We start from the raw sequence: 25,594 nt of genomic DNA on the forward strand, positions 1-25,594 counted from the left end.
TCAAGTGTGTCACCATTTCCCTTTCCTCTAGCATTCTTGTCCATTGGGATTGGTCTGTGAAAAGTTGTTCAGGAAGGAATAAACAATATGAGGGTGATTTGTAGGGGGATGGGCCCCGTTTCAAGGCCCCCTGGAACCCCTCTTGCCACTTGCTCTCTTCACACCCATGTTGTCTTCAGTGAGCCTGGGCTTGAATCTTGACTGTTACTTCTGTGGAGCTTTGCTCTTGGAGAAGTAATAATGTCCTTTGGCCTCAGTTTCCTTATCTGTCAAATGAGAATATTAGTATCTGCCTGACAAGGTTATTGCGAGGTTTGAATGAGGTGGTGCTGGTAGTCCCTTAGGATGATGCCGGTAAGTGTTAGGCAGTATTAACATTTTTAGTGGATTTATTATTTTGTGCCAGCGAAATATTATTTGTTTCTAGGCCTCACCCATGACTTCTATGTGGGTAACTGCTCGATTTATAGCTCTGGTCCTATTTCTCTTAATCCTCATTTCCAAATTTTTTCCCCCAGCTACCTTCCAGATATTTCCACATAGATACTTCCACTGAAACTCAAACTCCTCGTGTCTAAAAACACAGCCAACCTTACTCAGCCCTTGCAAGGCCAGTCGTTCTGACTGCCATGGTGAGGATGAGGAAATTCTGTTTGCCGCAAGTCTTCTCAGACATCTTGCTAGGGAGGGACAGACCTACCTGGTAGCCCTGAGCTCCTTTCTTTAGTCCACGTCATGTATCTCTTTGGACTTCTTCTCCTTTTCTCCTGTCCACACTTACATTCGGTCCCTTGAGAATGCCTCCCTAGCCTCTCCTTTACAGCTTGCTGCATCTACAGCTTGTTGCATCATCTCCTGGCTGCTGGCATCTAGGAACCCAGTGAACAGTGGAATCTACTAGGTGCCAGCTCTGAGCCCAGCTTTGTGTTAGGTACTAGTGGGAGAGGAGGGAGGAAAAGAGCCAAACGGACTTTGGGAGAGAGTTTCAAAGACAACTGACACACCGTCAAACCTTGAGGGAGGTTCGGTTCATGAGGGATCCAGGCATAGATAAAATAAAAGACTGGGCTGTAAAATGTAGGCAGGGATTGTTTGACCTGTACCCTGTTCCCGCATTTCCAGTGCAGTGTGGGTGGGTTGCCCCTGACACCATGGTTCAGGCTGTAGAATCTACACAGGTGTCCTCCCTTGTTACCTCTTCTGGGCTTCCTTGATTCCTCGACCCACCCTCCCCAGTTCAGACTTTCTTTTCTGACACCTCCAGTCCCCACGTCACCAGCACTCTTGAGTGGCCGTTCCTTCATAAAGGCTTCAAAAACCTTGGGGGTGACAGGGGAGGCCTCCCAGGAGAGATACCCACCCAGAGTGAGAAGGGACAGATTCTGGCTACTTCTGCTGCCATTCGATGATGGGATCCTCAGCTCACAAACTTTCAGGGATATTGTTTTGCTTGCCAAAAAATTCCGTTTTCTTACATTGGCATTTAAGACCCTCAACCCTGTATATCAACCTACCTTTCCATCTTTGCTTTTTATTTCCCTTCCAGATTAAACTCCTATTCCTAAATTCTCTACCCAGGTTGCAAATATAAAGGCTTGGAGAAGTCAGGAATGGAAGATAAATGAGGGAAGTGGGCTGGAACTAAGAAATTAGGGAGTGATGGGAACTGCGGCCCACTGCAATTCCCTCCGTTCCGTGCACTCGAAGAGGGGAGCTGCTGTGGTCACTCTGGCCAACACTTGCCATCTGGGAATGGGGTCCCGTGTTGCTTGTCTTTAGGAGAAGATCAAGAGAGATGTTTCAAGAGAAGCCAGAAAGCTGGATTCTCTTAAGGACTTTCTAGATTTTTATTGTTGTTAATTTGAATTTGCATTTTATTTCCAGTTAAGGCAAGCACGGGCTACGTAAAACATATCTGCAGAACAGATGTATCCCTCTGTCTCCTCTGGCCTCTGGGTCACAGCCCTTGCCTATAAGGCTGAGTTCATACCACCCTCTCCGTGACCTAGTCCCTCTAACTAGGAGCGCTTCCTCCCATGAGATCCTGCGGGAACTTCTCTGTACTGCTTTAAACTGTTTCTTTCAACTTACTTTGTACTGTAGTGAGTTGTGGTTTACGAGGTAGAACACAGATTTTGGAGTCAGACAGATCTGAGCTTAAATTCTGCCTCTGGCACTTACTGGCTGCTTGACCTAGGGCAAGTTGCGATCCAGTTTCCTCATCCATGGAGTTGAAATAGTAACAGTCTCCTTGTACACATGCTGTGAGGATTAGTGTCAGTTGTGCAAAGTATCTAGCACATAGTAGGCCCTCAGTAATTTTTTTTTCATTATGAACATCATACTTATCTCCTTTATGGGACTCTGCGTTCCTTATGGGCAACAACTACACAGTTGCACATGGTATGCACTTACTAAACGTATGTTGAGTGGTGAACACGACCCATTAAGTGTGACGATCCCTGTCTGCTTATTAGTAACATGCATCCTTATCTCAAGTCTCAAGTGGTGTTCAATTTGAGTCATAGCTCAGATTTTTGGGAAATACAGAAACAGATAAGGTAGGAGGCTTTGCTTGCTGCTTCTAACCTGATGTGTTTGTCTCTCCAGGTTATGATGTTGCTGGGCCTGTTGCAATTGGGCTCACCCACTGGAAAAATCCATATGCACAAGGCAGACCCACCCTCCCATCAGATCTGCCTCTCTTCATCTCCAAAGATGCAGGCATCCCTGTGTACCATCGATCCTTCACCCACAGGACTGAGCTGGCCACACCTCTATCTTGCCCAGCCTCACTGTCCATCACTCCAGTGCCTTCTTACAGCAGCAGCAGCCAGGAAACCCTCAGTCAAGACACGACAGGTAAGAGTGTTGGCTCTCTGATGGAGATTCAGAGCTTGCACTTACAGGTTCCTTCACGCATTTCCCTGAACAAACTGCATCTGCATTTCTGCTTGTACAATGCTGTGGACTCTGACAATTCCCCTGTATTCACTGGCCCTTGGTAGCTTGACCATACCAGGGGGAAGGTTAGATGTGTTTAGGAATATTTGACCACGGTGTTGGTTCTATTGGGTAAACATCATCTGGAAATCAACTCCCCATCAGAATTCTGAGTTTTGTCATATGAATTTTTGTTTGATGTCTTTAATTCTCTGTTTAGTGATGAGGCATCTTTCATGGACTACACTCTAGTCTTCAGAAACATCATTTTTGAATACCTTAGTTACTAGCAAGTCGTGCTGTGCCACCACATTGCTCTTTGTCAGGGCTTTGCTAACTGCTGCCTGTCAGCCAAATCTGAGCTGTCCACCTGTTATTTGTGTGGCTCAAGAACTAGGAATAGGTTTTACTTTTTAAAAAATGATTGGTGTCATCGTTCATTCATTAAGTCTGACTTAGTATTGATTGTAGCTGCTATAACAATACCCGGACCAGGTGGTCTATAAACAACAGAAACTTATTTATCACAGTCGTGGAGGCTGGAGGTTTAAGATCAGGGTGCCAGCGGGGCCAGGTGAGGGCCCTTGGTCAGGTCTTAGACTTCTTATGTTATCCTCCTACGGTGGAAGGGGCGAGGGATCTTTGTGAGGTCCCTTTTATGAGAACACTAATCTTATTCTTGCAGGCTCCACCCTCATGACCTAAACATCTTCTTTTTTTTTTTTTTTTTTTGACCTAAACATCTTCTGAAGGCCCCATCTCCTTAATACCATCACCTCAGGTATTAGGATCTCAACATACGAATTTGGGGGATGAGGGGATAAATATTCAGACCATAAGCTGGAAAAAAAAGAATCATGATATTTGGAGACATATGTAAATTATGTGAAATTTAGATTTCACTGTTCATTATAAAGTTGTATTGGGACATAGCCACATTCATTTATGTATTATTGTCTCTGGTGGTTTTTAGTGACAATGGCCCAATTGAGTAATTATGACAGAGCCTGTATGGCCCGCAAAGCCTAAGATATTTACAGTCCGGCCCTTTGCAGAAAAATGTTTGCCAGCCGCCGATCTGTGGGATCTCCGGGAGTCATGACTTAAACAGCCAGGGCAAGAAAAATGCTCACGACACATTGCCTTAAAATGTATAACTTACCTTGCACTTTAGATGAGTTAAAGAATGCTTTATGCAAGGATAACCCGTTGTTTTTATTTCTAAAGTCTCACTTGGCACTTTAAATTATGAAAAACCTCTCCTGCCACATTTTTCTCCTGTAGATATAGCACTTAGAAGTAATGGCTTAGTCGGACAAATCCAACGGGTAATCTCCGTTCTGGAATATAAATCTATGAAGTTGACAATGCGACATTCAGGATGACACTGAACAGCTCATAGATGCCGCCATCTGGAGGTGAGATGCTGATGTTGCAGAAGTTCGGGATTGTCAAAAGCCACGTCTGAAACAGGAGACTGCAGGCTCCCCTAAATGTGCAGGATCTCCACCGACTTGTTAACGATGCACATTCTCGCCCCCCCCCGCCCCCCTCCGGGGAGGCTGTGTCCATGGCAGGGAGTAAGCTTCAGCAGTCTGTGTTCTGCAGGCCACCCTCTCCGGAGAGTTTGGTTTCTGAGGTTTCTCTAGATGCCTTGGGGTTCCCTTCGGTTAAGTGGCTAGATGGTCTTGCCTGGCTTGTTAAGGGACATTTGCATACACGAACTGTCTTTCCAGGCCTAACTGAGGACTGATTTAAGAGTAGAAAAACCACGCTCTGGGTTGAACTTCAAAATTTCCTGGGTCTTGATGTAATTGTGAATGAAAAAGGACTCTGTGCTTACTTTAAAAGCTTAATAAAGTCTGAAGTTAAAAAACTGCAGTGCTGCTTTTGGCCAGGGTAGCTGCAGGGTTCTGGCATTTCTTTGGCAAAGAGGAGCATGAACTGGCAGCTGCCAGATTAACATTTTATCACGTTTCTCCACAAGTTGACTTTTTTCTTTCCACAGAGTGCCATCCTCAGAAGCGATCCAATTTCTAGAGGAGGTTTCTATTTTTAACTCGCAGATTTTCAAAAACAAATTAAAAGCCCATAGTTTTCTTCTTTCCTGGGAACTTTCCATTAGCAATAAAATTCTGGATTTTTTCCCCACCCAATTGTTTATTATTATTTTTATTTCTATGCTTATAAAGTTATCCTCAGCATTTACAGATATATTAAATGAGCATGTAGTATTTTATTATAGAAAATTAAAGATGCTAGTATAGCTTCTGTAAGTCTCAATTTTGATTATATGTAATCAAAATATATTTGTTTGATTTTTTACAACAATTTATTGATTTTAATACATATTTCTGTGTGAATGCATCCAGTTTCCTTTCTCCTTACTTTCTTTTTTCTTTTTTAATAAGGTTGATGTTATTATTTGTTTATATTTTAGTTTTTGCTTCCCTTGCTAGTTTGAAGAAACCTCTAGGGTGAGACAAGTGGTTCCACTACACCAGAATTTCCTAAAGATTCCAGGCTGTGCCAGCTATCCCTTCACATTTCTAAGCCATGTCTCTTCTGCAAGGCTGTAGGTCTGATGTTGGAGGAGCCAACCCATTTTAGTCACAAAATCACTTTACACTTCTCTCTTGATTGTCGGAGTTTTCTTATGCTTAAGAATTTCTCCAAACATATTTAAAAATAATGTTTCCATTTAATAAACCCACTCTACAATTCTAGAAGCAACTAAAAAGACACAAAATGACTAGAGTTTCTGGAATTCTCCTTTTACTGAGCTCTGTTTACTCTTGCCATCATCCTGTGCCATCATCCTTCCCCATTATTGCATGACTAACTCTTACAATAGGTTCTCTAGGTTTGACTTTACCTAACCCTACTTGCCACCTTGCACAGTGAACAGCCTATGAAACTGTATGGTGGCCCTGGACATGGCACCCCTTCCTTATGGTGGAGAATGTTTTAATCAGTAAATAAATTGAGGCAGGTTAAGTTGGAAAAACAGTCTCCATTGTCTGGCTGGCTGCATCATTTTCATCCTTCTAGCCATCCATCCTCTGATACACACCGAATTCCCACTCCATGCCATGTACTGTGATAAGTCCTTGGAATACAAAAGTGATAAGGTGTCACCCCTGAGGAGCTCAAAGTCTGCCAGAGGAGACATATAAGCAAATATAGTATTTTAATTCAGTGTGGTAAGTGCTAAGATAGAAGATTTAACATTAGGTGATCACATACACATTTTTGTTATTATTTCATTAACATAGTATTAACATATAAATAATAAAGTATTAAAATATGCTATTATAAAAATATAATATGAAGATATATTCATGAAAATATATTGAGCACAAAAGATGTTACTAAATTATTTCTTCAATTAAAATAAGATGAGTTTGGGAGAACCATAGGAGGGAAGTCTGGGAACTGGCTCTGTCTCAGACATTCTGGGTAGATTTGATACCCAGTTTTTGATGATCAAGCTTTCCAACTTGCTTCACTACCAGCACATGACTTGCATTTTTGGCCACTCTCTGCCTGTAGCTGATTCTCAGTCACTCTCTCCCATTGTATTCAGTGTCCAGCAGCATGCTGATGACTCCAAAGTGCTATTGCCCTGTCTGATTTCCCTGCCAAGCTTTAAAGATGTATTTGCCTTCCAGAACTTTCAGCCTGGATGTATCCCAGACATCTCAAAATTACGTGCCACTAAAGGAACTTTCTCCTGGTAGCTCTCAGAGTTGATTTTCTTACTCTATTTAATGGTGTCACAGTCTGTCCAGACTCCTAAGCCAAGAAGTTGGTGTCCTCATGCTCAACTCTCTGCTGGCGATCTGCCTCCAGAGCCAGCTGGCTAACACATGCATTATATTTACCTGAGAAATATCTCCAATTAAGAGCATTCTCATCATCCCTAACAGAGACTAGCTCAAATTCTCGTCATCTCTACCTGGACTAGTACAGCAGTCTTAAAGCCAGCCTCCCTACATCTTAATTCTTCCATGTCCACAGGATTCACTTGTCCAAATCCATCTCTCTGTCTTTCTCTCTTCCTTCTTCCATTACTGCCCTCTCCTGCCACTTGTGAAAACTTGTGTTATTTCCCCATGGCCAACAGAATAAAGTCTAAACCCTTCATATATGGTACTTGAGGGCCTTCCTGACTAGCTTACCTGACCCCCTAACATCTCTCACCACCCTCTTCAGATGCATCCATGCAGTAGTTACATGGTATTCTTTACTGTTCCTCAAAGATTCACAATTTTGCACATGCTGTGCCATTTGTATGGATACCCTTCCTTATACTCTCCTCCTAGGAAATTTTTTTCTTCAGATGTACCTAACAGGTGACCTCCTCTGTGAATTCTTTTTTTCTCCTCAGCATATTTAATCGCTCTTTCTGTTTCCACTGGCAACTCCTATTGACATCTTGAATTCTGCTCTTGTTAGACTGCAGAATAGTTTTTGTGTGTGGCTGGCCTACTAGATGGAAAGTTCTTCTATTGAGAATTGGTGTCTTAATCATGCATTTTTTGGTCATTGTTGAGCCTGGCATATAGGAAGTGTATTTTCTATGACTGTTTCAACTGTTGATTAGACACAGTGGAAGAGACAATTAGGCCTGGAAGATAGAGCTGAAGAAATCCAAATGCAGAATAGAGAGATAGGAGGCAGAAAAACGAGAAGGAGGAGGTTGAAATATAGAAGACAGAATGAGAAAGTCCAACATGCAATGAATAGAAATCCTTTTATGGATTAAGAGAATAGAAAGAATGGAGAGACATAGAATATTTTTTTTTAAAGATTTTATTTATTTATTCATGATAGTCACAGAGAGAGAGAGAGAGAGAGGCAGAGACACAGGCAGAGGGAGAAGCGGGCTCCATGCACCGGGAGCCCGACGTGGGATTCGATCCCGGGTCTCCAGGATCGCGCCCTGGGCCAAAGGCAGGCGCCAAACCGCTGCGCCACCCAGGGATCCCGAGACATAGAATATTAAAAAGCAACAACAATAATTTCCCAGAATTGACGAGAGATACAAATATTTTGATTCAAGAACACAATGAGTGCCAAGAAAAATAAGTAAAATTAAATCCACATATTATAAACATATTCTGGTGAGTTAGCAAAACACAGTAACAAAAATATTAGAATTCTCAGGGGAAAAAACAGATTTCTTACAAATGAGAAACAAACTGAGGGTAGACTTTCCAATAGTAGTGATAATGGCCAGAGGATAGTAGATTGATGTCTTAAAAGTACTGAAGGAAGTAACAGTCAATTCAGAATTATAAATCTAGCTAAATGATAACTGAAGAGGGAGGTCAGCTTTAAAACATTTTTCTTTTGGAAAAAGATTGGGAAAGTATACCCCATGCACCCCTAGTGAAAGGATGACTGAAAAGCCTGTTTTAGAAAAGAAGGAAATTGAACCTAGAAGGAAGGACCAAGATGAAAGAAATAATGAGGGGAAACTATATCTTTTTAATTCCAAAGGATACTCTCTAGAAGAATAGTTTTCAACCAAAACTGATTTTGTTTCTGGCGGACATTCGGCAATGTCAAGAGATGTTTTTGGTTGACCCAAGTGAGGAGGAGCTACTCGGGTGTTGGAGGCCAGGAATGCTGCTAAACATTGTGCAATGCATGCGACATGGTCACTAACTCATTGTTTCACGTTCATCATTCATTCTTCATGCTACTTCCTTCCTTCCTTTGTGTTTCTCTTCCTAGGTGTTGCACCCTGCCCTTGCAACGGGCCCTGCCATTGTGGCATTTCTAGGGCTCTGTTCTTTCTGAGGCTATCCTTGATAAAGTGTGCCTTTGGCACTTTGGATTTTCCCTTTTCTGTATTTCTTCCTGTCCTTTAAACTCTTCCTAAGTTTTATTTCATGCTGCACCTAGGCCTTTTCTCTTCTCGTGCACTTGATCAGTTTCTCAGCCTTGTCATTATTGACCGTTTTGAGCAGAGTGATTCTTTGCTGTGGGGGCTGTCCTGTGCACCGTAGAGGTTTAGCAGCATCTCTGGCCTCTATCCCTCTGGATGCTCATTATGACAACCAAAAATATCTCCAAACATTGCCAGATGTCCCTGGTGTGTGTGTGTGTGTGTGTGTGTGTGTGTGTGCGCAAAATTGTCCCCGGTTAAAAATCATTGACTTACGTCAATTGAACCTGTCCCTGTTCTTTGGAGTTCTGCTTAGTGGGAGTCAGCTGGTAACCTAATTGTTGAGAATGTATTTGTGGGTTGTAATGAGTTTGACCTTATCTTTAACAAGAGCCTTTTGCAAACTGTATCCTCATTGAATGGATATGGAGGGAATTTCTTTCCAAAGAGGGAGATCCCCCCCCCTACACACACACACACACACACACACACACATTTGGTGTCATTAAAAAAATAAGATTTATTTATTTATTAAGACAGATTGAGAGAGAGCAAGAGTGAGAGCGAGAGCGAGAGAGAGAGAGAGAGAAAGAGAGAGAGAGAAAGAGAGGGAGCGCAAGTGACAGCATGAGCTGGGGGAGGGGCAGAGGGAGAGAAAATCTCAAGCAGACTCCCTGCAGAGGCAGAGCCTGACAGTGGGGCTTGATCCCACAATGCTGAGATCATGAGCTGAGCTGAAACCAGGAGTCAGATGCTTACCTGTGTGAGCCACCCAGGAGCCCCAAGGTGACGCCTGTGATACTTGCCTGCTGGCTCCCACTTTATAGCCCTCTGAGGTGATGTCATAAATCAGAGCTGCTCCATTTGTGTCCAAGACCTGTGGTAATCTCCTTGCATCTCTCTACACAGGAAAAAGTGAGAACTCACACCTTTTGTGTCATGCTCTCCTCCTCCTGCCTGTCTTTTGCATGCCTCATGCCTCATCATGCCTCCCCACTTTCCCCCTAGTGGTCTCCTGGTAGATTTGGGTTTTAGAAAGAGATCCTTAGTGAATTCCAAACATTTCTTATGGATTTTAAATATGTTCCTTATGGGGCGCCTGGGTGGCTCAGTCATTTAAGTATATGCCTTGGGCTCAGGTCATGATCCCAGGGTCCTGGGATTGAGCCCTGCATCGGGCTCCCTCTTCTTGAGGTGTCTGCTTCTCCCTCTCCCACGCCTCTTCCCCTGCTCATGCATTCTCTCTCTCTCTTTCTCTCAAATAAGCAAATAAAATCTTAAAAATAAATATGTCCCTCATTTGTGAAAGGGAAGGAAGATGTAAATGACTATTCTCTGTTTCAAAGTGGTGATCACTTCCCAAGAGCCTAGCTCTTACCTGTGTACTCACAGTCTAAGCACAGCACTATGTCTCACGTGGGATGGGAGATGTTCATTTACCTTTCCTAGTGACCTCGTAAGCTTACCAGTGCTGCTTTATGTGTGAACTCTGAAAACCTGAGATACACCAGACTAAGGTGATACCATGGATTTGTCTGAAATACAGAGTACTTTAGAAGGGGCATCTATTTAATAGCATGAATTTAATTTCTTTCAACAAAATTGTGACTAGATACACTCAGAATTGATGCTGAAGGAAACAGGAGAATTTTAAATTTCAGAGGTAAGGTGCCACAAAGAGTGACCCTGCAAATTGAGCTCCTGATATGACCATGAGAGTAAAGTGACCCAGCTGGGAGATGAATAGTCTCCCTATTAGAGGTGCCAAGAGATGCCCACAGACCTGCCCCTGCTTGCATACTGTGTGACCAGTCAGACTAAATCCAGAAGCTCTGCTTGAAGTGTTAGCCCAGCTCAGTTCACGATACAGAGTAGTGGAAGGACAGCTACAGAAAACAGGACATTTTCCAAGTGATGTATTAGACATTTAACATGATTATTGATGTAGTTGGATTAATAATATTTACCTATAGGTATACAGGTAAAAGCTAGACCCTTTGTAGCTGCTCTTCATTGCATTCGTTCATGGTTTCTTTTTTTTTAAGATTTTATTTATTTATTCATGAAAGACACACAGAGAGACAGGCAGAGACACAGGGAGAGGGAGAAGCAGGCTCCCTCTGGGAAGCCTGATGTGGAACTCGATCCCAGGACCCCGGGATTATGCCCCGAGCCGAAGGCAGACCTCCAACCGCTGAGCAATCCAGGCGTCCCTCTATGAATCTTCTTTAATGGAGTGGGTACACACCTGCTTCTTCCTCTGCCTTAAAAATGTTCCTTTTGATTAAAAAAAAAAGAAATATAAAAAAAATAAAAAATAAAACTTCTAAAAGTTTTCACCTGAAACTCATGTGACATTGTGTGTCAACTACAATTAAAAAAAAAAAAAAAAACTTCTAACAACAACAACAACAACAACAACAACAAAAGGTTCCTTTTGTCAAAATGTCCCTGAAGGAGTGTTTCAATTTTTTTAAAGATTTTGTTTGTTATTTAGGGTGGGAGGGGCAGAGGAAGAAGGAAAAAGAATCTCGAGTGAGACTCCTCTCTGAGTCTGACTTGGGGCTGGATCTCAGGACTCTGAGATGACGAGCTGAGCCGAAACTAAGAGTCGGTTACGTAACTAAGCCACCAAGGTGCCAGGAGTGTTTCAATTTTAATTGTATGCTATGGAAAAGATTTCCCGGTAAGGTTTATGTGAAATGTGTGTCTGATGGTTAACCTGTATAAGTTGGAAACTTAACATAAGTTAAGTCATAACAAGTCAAACCACTTGTCCTGGTTTTTTGGAAGGTGATTTGTGGTTTTCTGGAACACTGTTTGGGTAGAAGGTATCACAATAGAAGGGCAGGCATTTGAGTGGAGGTTGGTTAGGTAAGGGGCTGATGTTCTAGGCAGTGGGTCAGCGTGCCAAGGTTGATTCCAGGGCAGCTGAGAGTAGTTGTGTCCTTCCCTTCAAGGTTCAACACTGAATGCGTTGTTCATAGAGATACTGTTGCACGAGGTAATTGGGTTCTCTCAGCTGTCACTCTGGTATTTCTAATTTTTTTTGGCATTCAGATCCAAAATCTTAACCACCATGTATATGCCACTTCTTAGAAAAACTGACATTAGTTGGGGATTCCCTGCACTTGAGGACTAAGAGGATCACTGGAAATATTCATTTGACAAGAGAATTGACTCAGAGACATAAATTGCTGAGCTCTCTTCAGAGTTCCTAATTTCCCTTTGTTCTCTTAAATTTGGCTATATTGTTCTTTTCAGAATTCAAGGCCCTGCCCTGTCATTTGATTTCTGATTCTAGCACAATCTTGTTAATTCCTTCCCTGTGTGTGGTGGTTATTTAGTTTTAGAAGATTAAAGACACCAGTGAATCAAGAAGTGATTAATGGCACATGAGGACAAAGTCAATTAAATGATGCAGCTATGAAGTTACTTCAGGATTTCTGGTATAAGAAATTGAAAAGCTTGACTTAAGGCTGTATTTAATTTGATTTGTAAAGAATAATATATTTTAGAATCAAAGGCATTCAGATGCTACAATAAAGTCATCTATTCATCTAGTTGTCTAAGCTCCTGCTACTCAAAGTGTTGTCCTCAAGAGATAAGCAGGCCTGGTTGAAACAGTCCAAAGGTGTGGATATGATGGGCATTTTAGAGATAGGTTTAATTGGACTTGTGATTAATAGATGTGGTATGTGAGTGAGTGGAGATCCTGAGTAATGCCTTAAAGTTAAAATATGATACTGAAGCTTCGGAGCTTAGACCAGAGATTCTCAAACTTTATTTTTTTTTAAGATTTCTTATTTATTAATTCATGAGAGACAGAGAGAGAGAGAGAGGCAGAGACAGAAGCAGGCTCCCTAGGGGGAGCCTGACGTGGGACTCGATCCTGGGTCTCCAGGATCATGCCCTGGGCTGAAGGGAGGCGCTAAACCGCTAAGCCACCCAGGGATCCCTAGATTCTCAAACTTTAATGTGAATGAAAATCACCCGGAGAGCCAGATCCTCTTAGTAGCTGTGGAGGGATGGGGGTGAGATTCTGCATTTCTAACAAGCTCCCATGTGATGGTTGTGGAGCTTGGAATTTAGTACAAGATGCAGATAACAATATTATACCAAAGAGCATATGGTTACCAACAAGCAGGTGCTGTGAAAGGAAGGGATATTCTTGAAGAATCTTGGTAGTATTGTTTTGATCAAAACATGCCTCTGAGTTCCCCAAACCGTGCTCTGTAAAGACATTTGCTTTACCCCCAGCTTTAAGTGGAAGGTCTGCTTGGGATGGGAAAATTATTGACCTATGAGTATAAATGTTTAGACACTAAAAACCAAACAAAAAACCCAACCACCATGGTACTGACTTGAGAGGGAACTTAGTTATCTTAGTTTGGGCTCCCTGGGAAATAGATGCTGAACCAGAGATGTACATGTAAGAAGTTTATTGCGGAGAGCCCTTGGGATCAAGGTGAGTGTGTGTGTGTGTGTGTGTGTGTGTGTGTTTGTGTGTATGTGTAGGAGGGATGGAAGGGTGGAAGATTAGAGAGATGATCTGGACTGTAATGTTGCACAAAGGACTCAGCCCATCACAAAGGGAGATCCGGAGCTGGGATGACCCTACAGAATTGTCCCACCATGGGGCTTTTGGACCCTCCCATCATCGCCTGAATGCAATCTGCTGCTGGGAAGGGACTGACTTTGAGAACTTTGCTTTGAGAGCAAGGCCTCAAGAGAGGCCCAGCTGAGCACCATAGAGTGCCGACACTTTGTAGCGGCTGGGGGAGTAGGGTGGCGCAGCTGGCACCCAGCGTGTTGGCTGGTTGCAGTGAAGGAAGAGGGTACAACCGGGCAGGTGTGGGGAGGAGCTGTGGAGTTCTCCAGCCCTGGGGAAGTAAGTCCCGCAGAGCTCGGCAGGTTGGGGAGGAGACGCTGGCAGCTTGGTTGTTAGGGTGCCGAGCTGAAGTAGGTGAGGGCACTTGAGGTGTGCTCATCGGAATTCAGCAGGTGTGTTGGCACTAGCCAGACTGTAAATAATTTTGAAGGCCAAGACTGGGTAGAGGATCAGGGCTTGGTTCTGTGGAAAAAGAGGCCCAGCATCTGGGCAGATCTTCTGAGCCCTGGATTCAGGCTGGGCTGGTAGCTCTCTCCAGCAGAGGCCGCCGAAGGACCGAGGAGCCCCCCTCTGGTCCTGTTCACCTTGTCATGAGCCTCTGTGTTTGGAAACTTTGCACAGTTTTCTTCTTTTTCGGAGAATAAGGCCACCCCTGACTTATGGTTCTAGTTGGAGGGTGTGAGAGTTGGCTGAACGTCTCTCCTCAGAGGTGGTGTGATCCGCGCGTGCTCACAGCTGCCCTGCCAGGTGCCTGCTGTGTGTCGGGCACCGCGTCGGGTGCGGGGTGTGCTGTGGCAGGGCAGCCGGGCCCTCGCGGAATGGTGGGGGTGCGGGCCTGTGGGCGCTGTGGACCTTAAGGAAGGATGATAAGAATGTGTGGTCCGCTCGGTGACAGATACTAGTGGGGGTTCTCGCGGGTGGGGGGCGGCTGGCGGGGTGCAGCGCAGCCACTGGCCCGGGTGTGGCTGGGGCCTCGGTGTTGGGGGGGGTGGGGGGGTGGTTCCTGGCGGACGGTGGAGGCGGGGGCCGAGGATGCTGGCGGATCATGGAGGTGGCAGGGGGAGCGCAGAGCAGCAGGGGGCGCAGGTGCAGCAGCAGGGCCGGGAGGCCCAGCGCAGGTGTAGTGGGGGGTCCCGGGAGCCCCAGCGCAGGTGCAGCAGGGGGCGCAGGTGCAGCGGAGGGGAGGGGCACTGCAGGGCAGCCAAGGGTGAGCCCAGCCACCTGGAGGGGCAGGGGAATCCCTGCTCCCGCAGCGGGGGCGGCGGTGACTCGCCCCAAGTGCCCAAGAACCAAAGCCCACTAGGGAGTGTGACGTCAGGGGGTGTGCTCCAGACTTGGAGAGCAGGTGCAGTCCCTGAGTGTGGCAGCAGGTTGAGCGCGACCTCGAGGATGCATAGGAGCTGGTGAGGATTCTGGTGGGAACGTGGAGACCAGAAACCCGGCTTGTCTCCAGAGCTGTGTCACATATCCTGTTACCTTCATGGGATGGGATCGACCTCTTCGAGCCTTGATTTCTTCATTTGTGAAACGGTGCTTTTATGAGGTACGGTAGACAGGGGTGTTTTTAAAAATCCTAAAATGTGGGTGAAAGCCGCTATTCATTACCCTGGCCCACCGATTCCTTCTTGTCCTTCTCTTGCTGCCTCTTCAGGTTGGCTGGGCTGGGCTGCCCAGTTTCATGGCTTCTAAAATACTATTCAGCTACCTTCTCTCAGCTTATGGCTTTCAAGTTTTGTTTTTGACTCTCACCTAGAGTGAGGAATACTTTTGTATTGTGATCCTGCCCTCCCTCCATCTCCACTGAAAAAAGTTTCAAAAGACACTTAGCTTTATTATTTGTTATATTTTCTGCTATTTTTCATTCCATTCATCCCCCCCGCCCCAAAGTGCTCATTAAGATCCATTAAATTGATGTCATTCCTACTAAAGAATTGCAGCTTAGAAATTGAAAAACATTATTACCTTGAATCCTTCTGAAACCATGTAGGGGTCATAGGAACCATTTTTTCTTAGATATGTGCAAGATCTATTGTATAAGGAAACTATTTCTTTGAAGACTGATTATTAATGTTCCTTAAATCCTCCATGATGCCTGTGACAATGGGACTGTCTCAGAGCTGGATCCCACAAATGGGCTCTATGTTCTTTGAAATTTCCACAGTGAGTTAACAAAGAACTGAGGCAAAGGATCCTGTTTCCATTGACCATTATCACAATAATACTGTATATCAAGCAACCGCAAAACCTCAGTGACATACAACACTAATAAGCATTTACTTGTGCGTCTGGAATTCGGTGGCTCTGTTGATCTGGGTGGGGTTCATTCAGGGTTGGCTGACTGTTGGCCAATCTGAGCTGACCTCAGCTGGAGCAACTAGATGATTCTGCTCTGTTCCACAAGTCTTCCATACTCCAGTAAGTTAGCCCTGGTGTGCTGTCATGAAAGAGAAAGCTTTGCAAGCTTTTGCTGGCAACATACTTGCTCAGGTCCCATTGACCAAACCATGTCAAATGGCTGGGCACAGAGTTAAGAATAGGGCGGAGTGTCTCTCAGTGGGAGGCACTGCAAAGTTACATGGCAAAAGGATGTGGAATTAGGGAAGAACAAAGAATTAGAGCCAATGACACCATTTATCACAGCTTTTCTCACATACATTGTTTCCTTGACTCGAAGGAGGCCCTTTTCTCAAGTGGGTGTCAGATCTGAGTTCTTGGAGCTGAGCTTATGTTATTTGCCCAAAAGAGACATGATGCTGTCCTCCCTATACTTTGGTTATATTATCTTCCTTTTATCCAGACTTCTCATAGTAGCCCTCCTTTCCAGTGCAGTCTTAGGAAAGTAGATACTCAAAAGTTGCATGTTCTGCTAACATGAGATGTGCCGGGTATGCCTGAGTCCTCGCTGTGGGCATAATTTAGATTAAGCCACATCCCACATCATTGTTTGTATTCCTTTCCCCAAGTTATTCCTGAGAAGATATTTATGCCATTGTATTACGATATTTTGAGTTGATTTATGAAGTTGATATATGAAGTATTAGGAGTTGATTTAGATATTAGATATCTAAATGAGAGATCCTAATGAGTAAAGCTACCAATAGCCTGTGTCAAAATATTGTCTTTTGTCCCAATTTTTTCCCCTGAGATTTTTCTCTTAATTTCTAGCTGTCTACTGGACATCCTTTTCTGTTTCCATAAACATCTGTCTAAACCATTTCAGCATTCCTTGTTTCAACGACATGCATCACTATCCATCCTGTTTCTCAAAGAGTAGAAAGTCCTCTTAACCCTTCATCAACAGTACTGATCTGTCCATTCTCTTCTGAATAATGGCAGGCATCATTATTCAGCCAGAAATGACACTGTTCTTTGGTCACTTATGGAGCAGTTTCCCTGTTCAAAGCACTGGAGATTAGAGGGTCACTAAGACATGACTCCTCTTTGAAGCCCAGCATCCGTCCAAGGAAATGCATTGTCAACATGTGATTCATGATCTAACATAGAACTACAAATAAAATTTCTTCCATCCTTTCCCATATTTAGTTGTTCATCAACTTCTTACTCATTCTGCCTCAGAAATGTACCTCAAATCTACCCTTTTCTCTTTCTTCATTCTTGTGGTCACTTCCCCTACCATGGATTAAAGCTTTCTACTCCTGACTAGTGCAGAAGTGTCATGGATGGCTTCTTGGTCTTCACTCACTCACCCGTTTCTTCTATCCTTCACCAGCCACGGGCTATCATTGGCTAAACCCTCAATCCCAAGATGCCATTCCTTGGCCTGAAAACCATCAGTGGGTTTGGTACTTCTACAGTAACTAGAACATTGAATTATCCTATGACCCACGAATTCCACTCCTAGGTACATTCTCAAAAGAATTGAAAACGGGTGTTCAAAAAAAAACTTGTACACCAGTGTCTCATAGTGGCACTATTCACAATAGCCAAAAAGTATAAAGAGTCTAGATGTCCATCTACTGATGAATGGATAAAGAAAATATGGTATACTCATACAATGAGGCATTATTCATCCAGAATTAAGTACTGATAGATGCTATGGTGTAGATGAGCCTTGAAAACATTGTGTTAAGTGAAAGAAGCTGGACAGAAGAGGCCGTATATTTTATGATTCCATTTATATGAAATATCCAGAATAGGCAAACCTGTAGGCACAGAAAGCAGATTAGTGGTTGCCAGGGGAAAATGAGGAGTGATTGCTTAATATATATAGGGTGTTTTTTTGGAATGCTTGAAGTTTTCTGGAACTGGATAGTGGTGTGGTTTCACACATTAGGAATATAGTAAATGTTTCTAATGATAAATTTTATGTGTTACACAAATTTAAAAAATGCAAACCTGCTTTGTTGAATATTAGTTGACCATAAAGTTGAGAGTCCACTTCTGGATTCTCTATTCTGTTCCATTGATCTATGTGCCTGTTTTTGTGCCAGTACCACACTGTCTTGATGACCACAGCTTTGTAGTACAACCTGAAATCTGGCATTGTGATGCCCCCAGCTACGGTTTTCTTTTTTAATATTCCCCTGGCTATTTGGGGTCTTTTCTGATTCCACACAAATCTTAAGATGATTTGTTCCAACTCTCTGAAGAAAGTCCATGGTATTTTGATAGGGATTGCATTAAATGTGTACATTGCCCTGGGTAACTGACCTGTCAGATAAAGGGCTAGTATCCAAGATCTATAAAAAACTTATTAAACTCAACAGCAAAGAAACAAACAATCCAATCATGAAATGGGCAAAAGACATGAACAGAAATCTCACAGAGGAAGACATAGACATGGCCAACAAGCATATGAGAAAATGCTCCGCATCACTGGCCATCAGGGAAATACCAATCAAAACCACAATTAGATGCTACCTCACACCAGTGAGAATGGGGAAAATTAACAAGGCAGGAAACAACAAACGTTGGAGAGGATGCGGAGAAAGGGGAACCCTCTTACACTGTTGGTGGGAATGTGAACTGGTACAGCCACTCTGGAAGACTGTGTGGAGGTTCCTCAAAGAGTTAAAAATAGAACTACTCTATGACCCAGCAATCGCACTGCTGGGGATTTACCCCAAAGATACAGCGGCAGTGAAACGCCGGGACACCTGCCAATATAACCGATGTTTGTAGCAGCAATGTCCACAATAGCCAAACTGTGGAAAGAGCCTCAGTGTCCATCAAAAGATGAATGGATAAAGATGTGGTCTATGTATACAATGGAATATTACTCAGCCATTAGAAACGACAAATACCCACTATTTGCTTCGACATGGAGGGACCTGGAAGGTATTATGCAGAGTGAAATAAGTCAATGGGAAAAGGACAAATATTATATGGTCTCATTCATTTGGGGGATATAAAAAATAGTGAAAGAGAATAAGGGAAAGGAGAGAAAATGAGTGAAAATATCAGTGAATGTGACAAAACATGAGAGACACCTAACTCTGGGAAATGAACAAGGAGTAGTGGAAGGGGAAGTGGGTGGGGGTTTGGGGTGACTGGGTGATGGGTACTGAGGGGGGCACTTGGTGGGATGAGCACTGGGTGTTATGCTAAATGTTGGTAAATTGAACTTCAATAAAAAAATTTAAAACAAAAATGCAAACCGTCTGTGGTCAGGGACGATTGGTAATTTGAGTCTGAACTTCATAGTATGGGGTTTAAGACTGCTGCTCTTGCCTGGCCTGTCTTCTTACCTCTGTGTCTTCCAAAGACTCTACGTTCTGGCCCTGCTGGTATATGGTAGTGTCTTCCCGCCTTTACTTATGCTGAACTCTTACCTAGACTGTCCTGTTCTTCCTTCTCTTCTCCTGCTAAAATTTAAGATCTGGATCAAATACCATGTGTTTGTGAGGGTTTTGCCATGCTCCTTGCTCTGTGTTCCCCATAGCACCTTATTCAGACAGCTAACTGCAGCAAGTCTTTGTTGAGTGTCTGTCATCATCCTGCCAGACAGTGAGCGCCATGCAGGCAGGGAAAATGTCTGATTTGAATTTGGATCCCTGTGGCCTTGGACAGTAAGTGATCTATAATTATTGATCAATCTTTGTTGAATTAAATGGCTTGGTTGTTGAAGTCTTGGTTCTGTCCTTAAACTAAAGTTGTGTCCTTAATCCTTAAAACTCTTGGTAGTAATCATTATACTTTGATTACAATCATCCTTGATTATCATCTGATTATCATTAATGGTGTTATCTTTAAATTTCTTCCCGGTTTACTAGCACCTGATCAGCACAATGACTTCTTGTCCTGGCAGTTTGAGCACTCACTTTGCTTTTGCTTACTTTCACCTTTGTTGATATTGCAGCTGATACTCTCTTACTTCCCTTCCCTATGCAGAGAAGTCTTTTGAAACCTTGAACCGTTTTCTCTGTTCTAGGGAAAGTCTGACAGAGGACAAATCTTTTCCTATTTTAATTTCTTACTCTTGTATCAAAGGATCATTTAGCCTTAGAACAGCATAGTTGGCAAAGAGGGTCTGAGTGGAAAAGCACGAAAGGGTAGTTTTCTGTACTTAATCCCAAGTCAGGGCTCCAAGCTCCATTAGTATTACTGTCACCATTTTATGGAGCATTAGATACCATCTCCTTACTAAATAAAATGCAATGGCAAAGATTTAAAAGTTCCAGCTAAGTGATTTTGGATATTTTACATTATCCATCTGTCCTGCTAGTATTTTTCCCTCCCAGTTTTATGGAGATATAATTGATGTATAACATTGTATTAATTTAAGGTGTACAACATAAGAATACATGTATTCTGTAGGTTGGCTTTGCATGTTGTTGATGGTTTTCTTTGGCTTTGTAGAAGCTTTTAATGTGACTGACGTAGTCCCACTTGTTTGTTTTTACTTTTGTCTTTGAAAATCCAAAAACCCCAGACAGTCATTGTCAAGACTATTAAGGACCTTGCCACCCATCATGTTTTCTTCAAGAAATTATATGGTTTGTACTGGTGGCTTCAAATTTCAACATAGTGAAGGCTGCCAAAGCTAATTATTTTTGAGTTGAAGATTTAGGAAAGTGTCACTTTAATTTGCACACAGAAAATTATTTTATAATGTGGTTTAGTGATGAAATAGGAATTGACCAGAAAGCTCAAGACTTAACAAGGGACAGGAGGACAATTAGGTGATACTTCATCTCACCCAACTCAACATGCGATTTCTTTTTTAAGTCTGTCTTGCATCTTGAGGAAAAGTTGCTGTATAAGCTTCGTTGCACTAGTTATTGAGACATATTTTTATCATTTGACTAAAACCTAGAATAATAGACAAGAAATATGAACATTCAGTTTGGTCTTAATTGCTCTGAATGTTTAAAAATAAAGTAGAAGTCAATTGGAAAAGGACAAACATTATATGGTCTCATTCATTTGGGGAATATAAAAATTAGTGAAAGGGAATAAAGGGAAAGGAGAGACAATGAGTGAAAATATCAGTGAGAGTGATAAAACATGAGAGACACCTAACTCTGGGAAATGAACAAGGGGTAGTGGAAGGGGAGGTGGGCGGGGGGTTGGGATGACTGGGTGATGGGCACTGAGGGGGGCACTTGGCGGGATGAGCACTGGGTATTATGCTCTATGTTGGCAAATTGAACTCCAATAAAAAAATAAAAAAAATAAAGTAGGTGTGATAATACCTACACTGTTGTTTCTGTAAGGATTCAAAAAGTCAATCAATTTAAGGTTGTATTACTGTATTTTCATGATCATAAATCTATATATTGTACTTAAGTCATCTTAAGGCACTTACTGAGTGCCTCCTGTGTACCTGCAATTGTATTGTGTAAAGTATTGAGCACGTAAAAATGGAAATGTGGTGTCCTTGGCCCCTTTGAGGCTTCCAGAAGAGAAAATTATTATGTAAATAGTTACAATGGGCTAGATTACACTCCTCTCTCATCACCTCCTTCCTTCACACTCCTTCTTTGTTTCATGGCTGCTGTTTATAATAGTGGGTTCTGTCCCTTTGGTTTCTTTAGGTACTTTACTTTCTCGGTTCCCCTTCTTTCCAGTTAGTGTATACATTCACTAATTCCACATCTCATACACAGAGAAACAAAGCTCAATTATCAATCTATAAAAAAAATACCTCCCCCAAAACCCAAACAAAATAAGCAAAAGCCAACTCTTACCTTGAATCCCCTCCAGCTTCTGCCCACAGTCCTTCTCTTAACAGCCAAACTCCATCCAAGAGAAGCCAGCACTCATTCTTTTCCTTTTGTAAATTTTTTTTAACCTTGTATTCCTTAGTTCTGCATCTGACATTTCTCCCCACTACCACCCCTGCATAGGATATATCCTTCTCAGGTCATCAGTGACCACCTAATTGCCATACCCAGGAGATATTTTCCCATCCTTACCTTTCTTCCTTTATGGGATATTTCACCTCTTGGGAGGTGTCCTCCCTAAAGCTCTTCAGCCATGAGTTCTGTTTTATTCCTCTGTCTCACTAGACCTTCCCCTACATATGCCCCTTAAATAAGTCTGCCCTTTGCCTCCTTTCTTACTCCATCTGCCCCTCCTGGTCTGTAGCCACTAATCCTATTTCATCTGAGGTCTACATTCTGCATTTCGGGCTGAGATCCTCCACCTGACCCTTTCTGACTTTTTTTCTTGACATGTCCATATAGATGTCCCACAGCACCCTAACTTTGGTTTTTAACCAAAAACTATCTTTTTGCCTCAAATTCTTTTCTCTCCCTTCTGTATCTTATGTCTTGTTGAATTGGCCAGAAAACTAGACTAATCCTAGGTTCTCTGCTTTGTCCTGTTCCCCACATCCAGGCGGTAAGCCTTGCTGAGTCTGTATCATCCTCATCTCCACTCTCCCTGCCTTGGTCCAAACTTTTTTATGGGTATCTGGACCGTATTTAGTCCCAGGTCTTCCTTGGAGTCTCTCTGGTCCATTCTCCCCATGGCTGTTGCCTTAATCTTTCTGAAGTGCACATCTGGTTATGTTACTCCCTTTGTAACTTTAGTGGTTCCCAGTTGTCTAAAAAATAAAATTCGATTTCTTTAGCCCTGGATGGTTGGGTCTCTGCCTGCCTCTTTTTTGTCTTATCTCTGATTACTCCTATAGATTCTTCTTTCCCTGGTGTAGCTACTAGGGGAGGCCTGATGGTGAGGGCCTTAAGTGCTGCATCCTAGAACCTTGACCTTATGGAGGATGGAGGGACTGCAAACTTTGCACTTGAGGAACGTGAATTTCAGACACCATTGAAGGCCACCGAGTCTACTGTTAATTCCTGATAAGTGGATGTCGGTTCTCTGAACACAGATTGCCAACCTGCCTCCTGATCTTTGTTCTGATGTATAAAACGGAAACAGTACCAGCTTTTATGCAAGAAAATTGTGAAGTCTAAAGTTACCATTGAATCCATCGAAGATGACCAGCCCAGCATCCTCTTCCATTTCTTTTCCTTTATGGTTCTTGTAACACGTTTTCCTTCTCTGTGTGTCATCTGAGATGTTGCTCTTTCTGCTCACATACTTCAATTAGCATATATCTATCTACTCCCCATTCCCTCAAGTCCTGTGGGTTTTGGTATAAAGGAAAATAATAAATGCCCAAGATGCCCCAGATCACATTATAGTGGGGAACGTCCTAGATAAGGTTTTTTGGATCTGAGATTGACAGTTGAGGGCCTTGCCTTGGGCCCTTCCTTCTTCAGCCTGGTGTTGGTCTGCTCTGAAATACTGACCCAGAACTGCACTGTTTGTGGAAAGACTCTGGCCCCAGAGTCACCTGCACTTGTTCCTGCTCATTTGGGATTAGAGTAAGGTTGACATTGAACCGTTCTTGGATGTGAGTTGTTAGTGCAGATGGTGACCTCAGAGTGCGATGCTTGCATGTGGTCCGCATCCGAGAGCAGATGGGTGCCTTTTTTCTGCACCAGCTGATGCTTGAGTCCTCCTCAAAGGCACACCACGCAGGTGGAGTGAGTAGGTATAGAGCTAGCCAGACGAGGAGGCAGCCCCAGCATTCTGACAGTCCTGTCTGGAGAGAGCTACTGGATACATGTCCTTGGGGGCAGGTCTTGGATTTGTTTCCTCACAGAAGATAAGTTATTCTGTGACTCAAAGATAGTGACCACTCACCCCCCTCCCCCAAATAGTTCCTTGTATGCTTTCACATGCATAGTCTTATGTGATGTTTACAGTGCCCCTGGAAGGCAGTTTATTAGCTTCCTCGGATGGTGAGCAGATTACCATAGACTTAGTGGTGTGAAATGACAGGAAGTTTTCTCTAAGGATTCTAGAGGCCAGAAGTTTGAAATCAAAAGATCAGCAGGACTGTGCTTCCTCCAAGCAACTCTAGGGAAGAATTTCCTTTCCCAGTTTCTGGTGACTCCTCTTTGTCTTTGTCTTCACATGGCTGCCCCTGGGTGTGTTTTCCCCTTCTCTGTCTCTTAGGAGGACAGCTGTTATTGGATTTAGGGCTCATTCTTTTTTTAAAAGATTTATTTATGCGAAAGAGAGAGAGAACGAGAGCAAGGAGGGCGAGGGGCAGAGGGAGAAGGAGAGGACCCCTAAGAAGAATCCCCACTGAGTGCAGAGCCAGATGTGTGGCTCGATCCCAGGACCCTGAGACCACGACCTGAGCCAAAATGCAGAGTCAGATACTCTACTGACTGAGCCACCCAGGTGCCCCTTTAGGGACCCATTCTTTTTTTTTAATAATAAATTTATTTTTTTATTGGTGTTCAATTTGCCAACATACAGAATAACACCCAGTGCTCATCCCGTCAAGTGCCCCCCTCAGTGCCCACCACCCAGTCACCCCCACCCCCCCGCCCTCCTCCCCTTCACCATCCCTAGCTTGTTTCCCAGAGTTAGGAGTCTTCCATGTTCTGTCTCCCTTTCTGATATTTCCTACCCATTTCTTCTCCCTTCCCCTCTATTCCCTTTCACTATTAGGGACCCATTCTAATCTGGGATGAACTATCTTGAGATCCTCGCCTTAAGAATTATATCTGTGAAGACCCTCATTCCAAGTAAGGTCACCTTCTGGGATTCTAGGTGAACGTGTATTGTAGGAGGCACTGTTCAACTCACTATCCTTAGCTATTGATATACTCCTTTGAGGACTTGGAAACTTAGAGGGCATTTTTGCTCAGAGACACATTGAAACATGTTTAGTCTCTGGACAGCAGATCTCTTCTTTTCACCGGGTCTTCTTAGTTCCCCATCTCCCTAAACACAGGCCACCTGTACATGGTGGGGGTATTGCTTTCATTCTGTTTAGTTAGGAACCTACAACATCCTTGTGAAATGCATATATCCCTGTCAAATTAAGAACAGATTAATATAAGAGCTTTTTAAAATTTGGCTGAGACCAGAATGAGGAGAGAAGGAGTTTATAACAGATTCCTCTGTCTTGGCTCAATTGTTTTTCTCCCCTAATTCTTCTCTTTCCTGCATCTTCAGAGCTGTCAGGACGGGGCTACACAAAACATAGCTGCTGAGATCTGTGGTCTGAGCCACCTCACTGAGGAAATGTGACCCATTCAAGGTGCCTGCTTTTTTTTTTTTTCAGGCCCTGGACAAAAGGCACTTATACCTCAAACCTGAAGCTTGAAAGGGAATGTAAAAAAAAAAAAAAAAAAAAAGGAAATGTAAATCTAAACAATGCTGTGTTTCCCTATGTCCTTGCTTAGGAGGGCCTGGTGAAACTGTAACAGAGTTCATGGTTGCGATGAACGCTTCCTGGGTCTATTTCCCTGGAGATCCCCCACCCCCAAGTCCTACTGTTTTGTTCAGAACAGTTCCCACATTCCCATAGTTTCCCCCTTTTTTGCCCTATTATATATACACTTTGTGGTCCCATGTGCCTTTTTCTCAAGGGTTTTTGTCTAATAAACCATTTATTATGAAATGTCTCAGATGGGAGGAAACACATTAAAATATGAAACACATACCCACCGCTTACCTGAAGACCTCCAATATTGCTGGTAGATTTGAAGCCCTCATGTACCTTTCCTTTACCCGCCTCCCCCACACTACCTAGAGGTAAGTGCTACTCTGAATTTAGGGTTCCTCATTCCCATGCATTTCTTTACATGGTTACTCCATTGCCTCTGTCCCTATGTGACACATGGTCTTGATCCCAAGGGAAGGCAGAGCTG

At 43.2% G+C, this 25,594-nt stretch overlaps 1 protein-coding gene across 1 annotated transcript in view; it reads left to right on the forward strand.

Moving 5' to 3' along the window:
* The window catches only part of ANO4 (anoctamin 4), a 405,675-nt gene that overhangs the window by 4,886 nt on the left and 375,195 nt on the right, over positions 1-25,594 (forward strand). The window contains exon 2 of the mRNA XM_077846039.1: positions 2,611-2,862. The gene's annotated coding sequence lies outside the window, so the exon portion shown is untranslated. The remainder of the gene's footprint in view (positions 1-2,610; positions 2,863-25,594) is intronic.

Source organism: Canis aureus, chromosome 13 (assembly GCF_053574225.1).
Source record: "Canis aureus isolate CA01 chromosome 13, VMU_Caureus_v.1.0, whole genome shotgun sequence".
NCBI classification, from domain to species: Eukaryota; Metazoa; Chordata; class Mammalia; order Carnivora; family Canidae; genus Canis; species Canis aureus.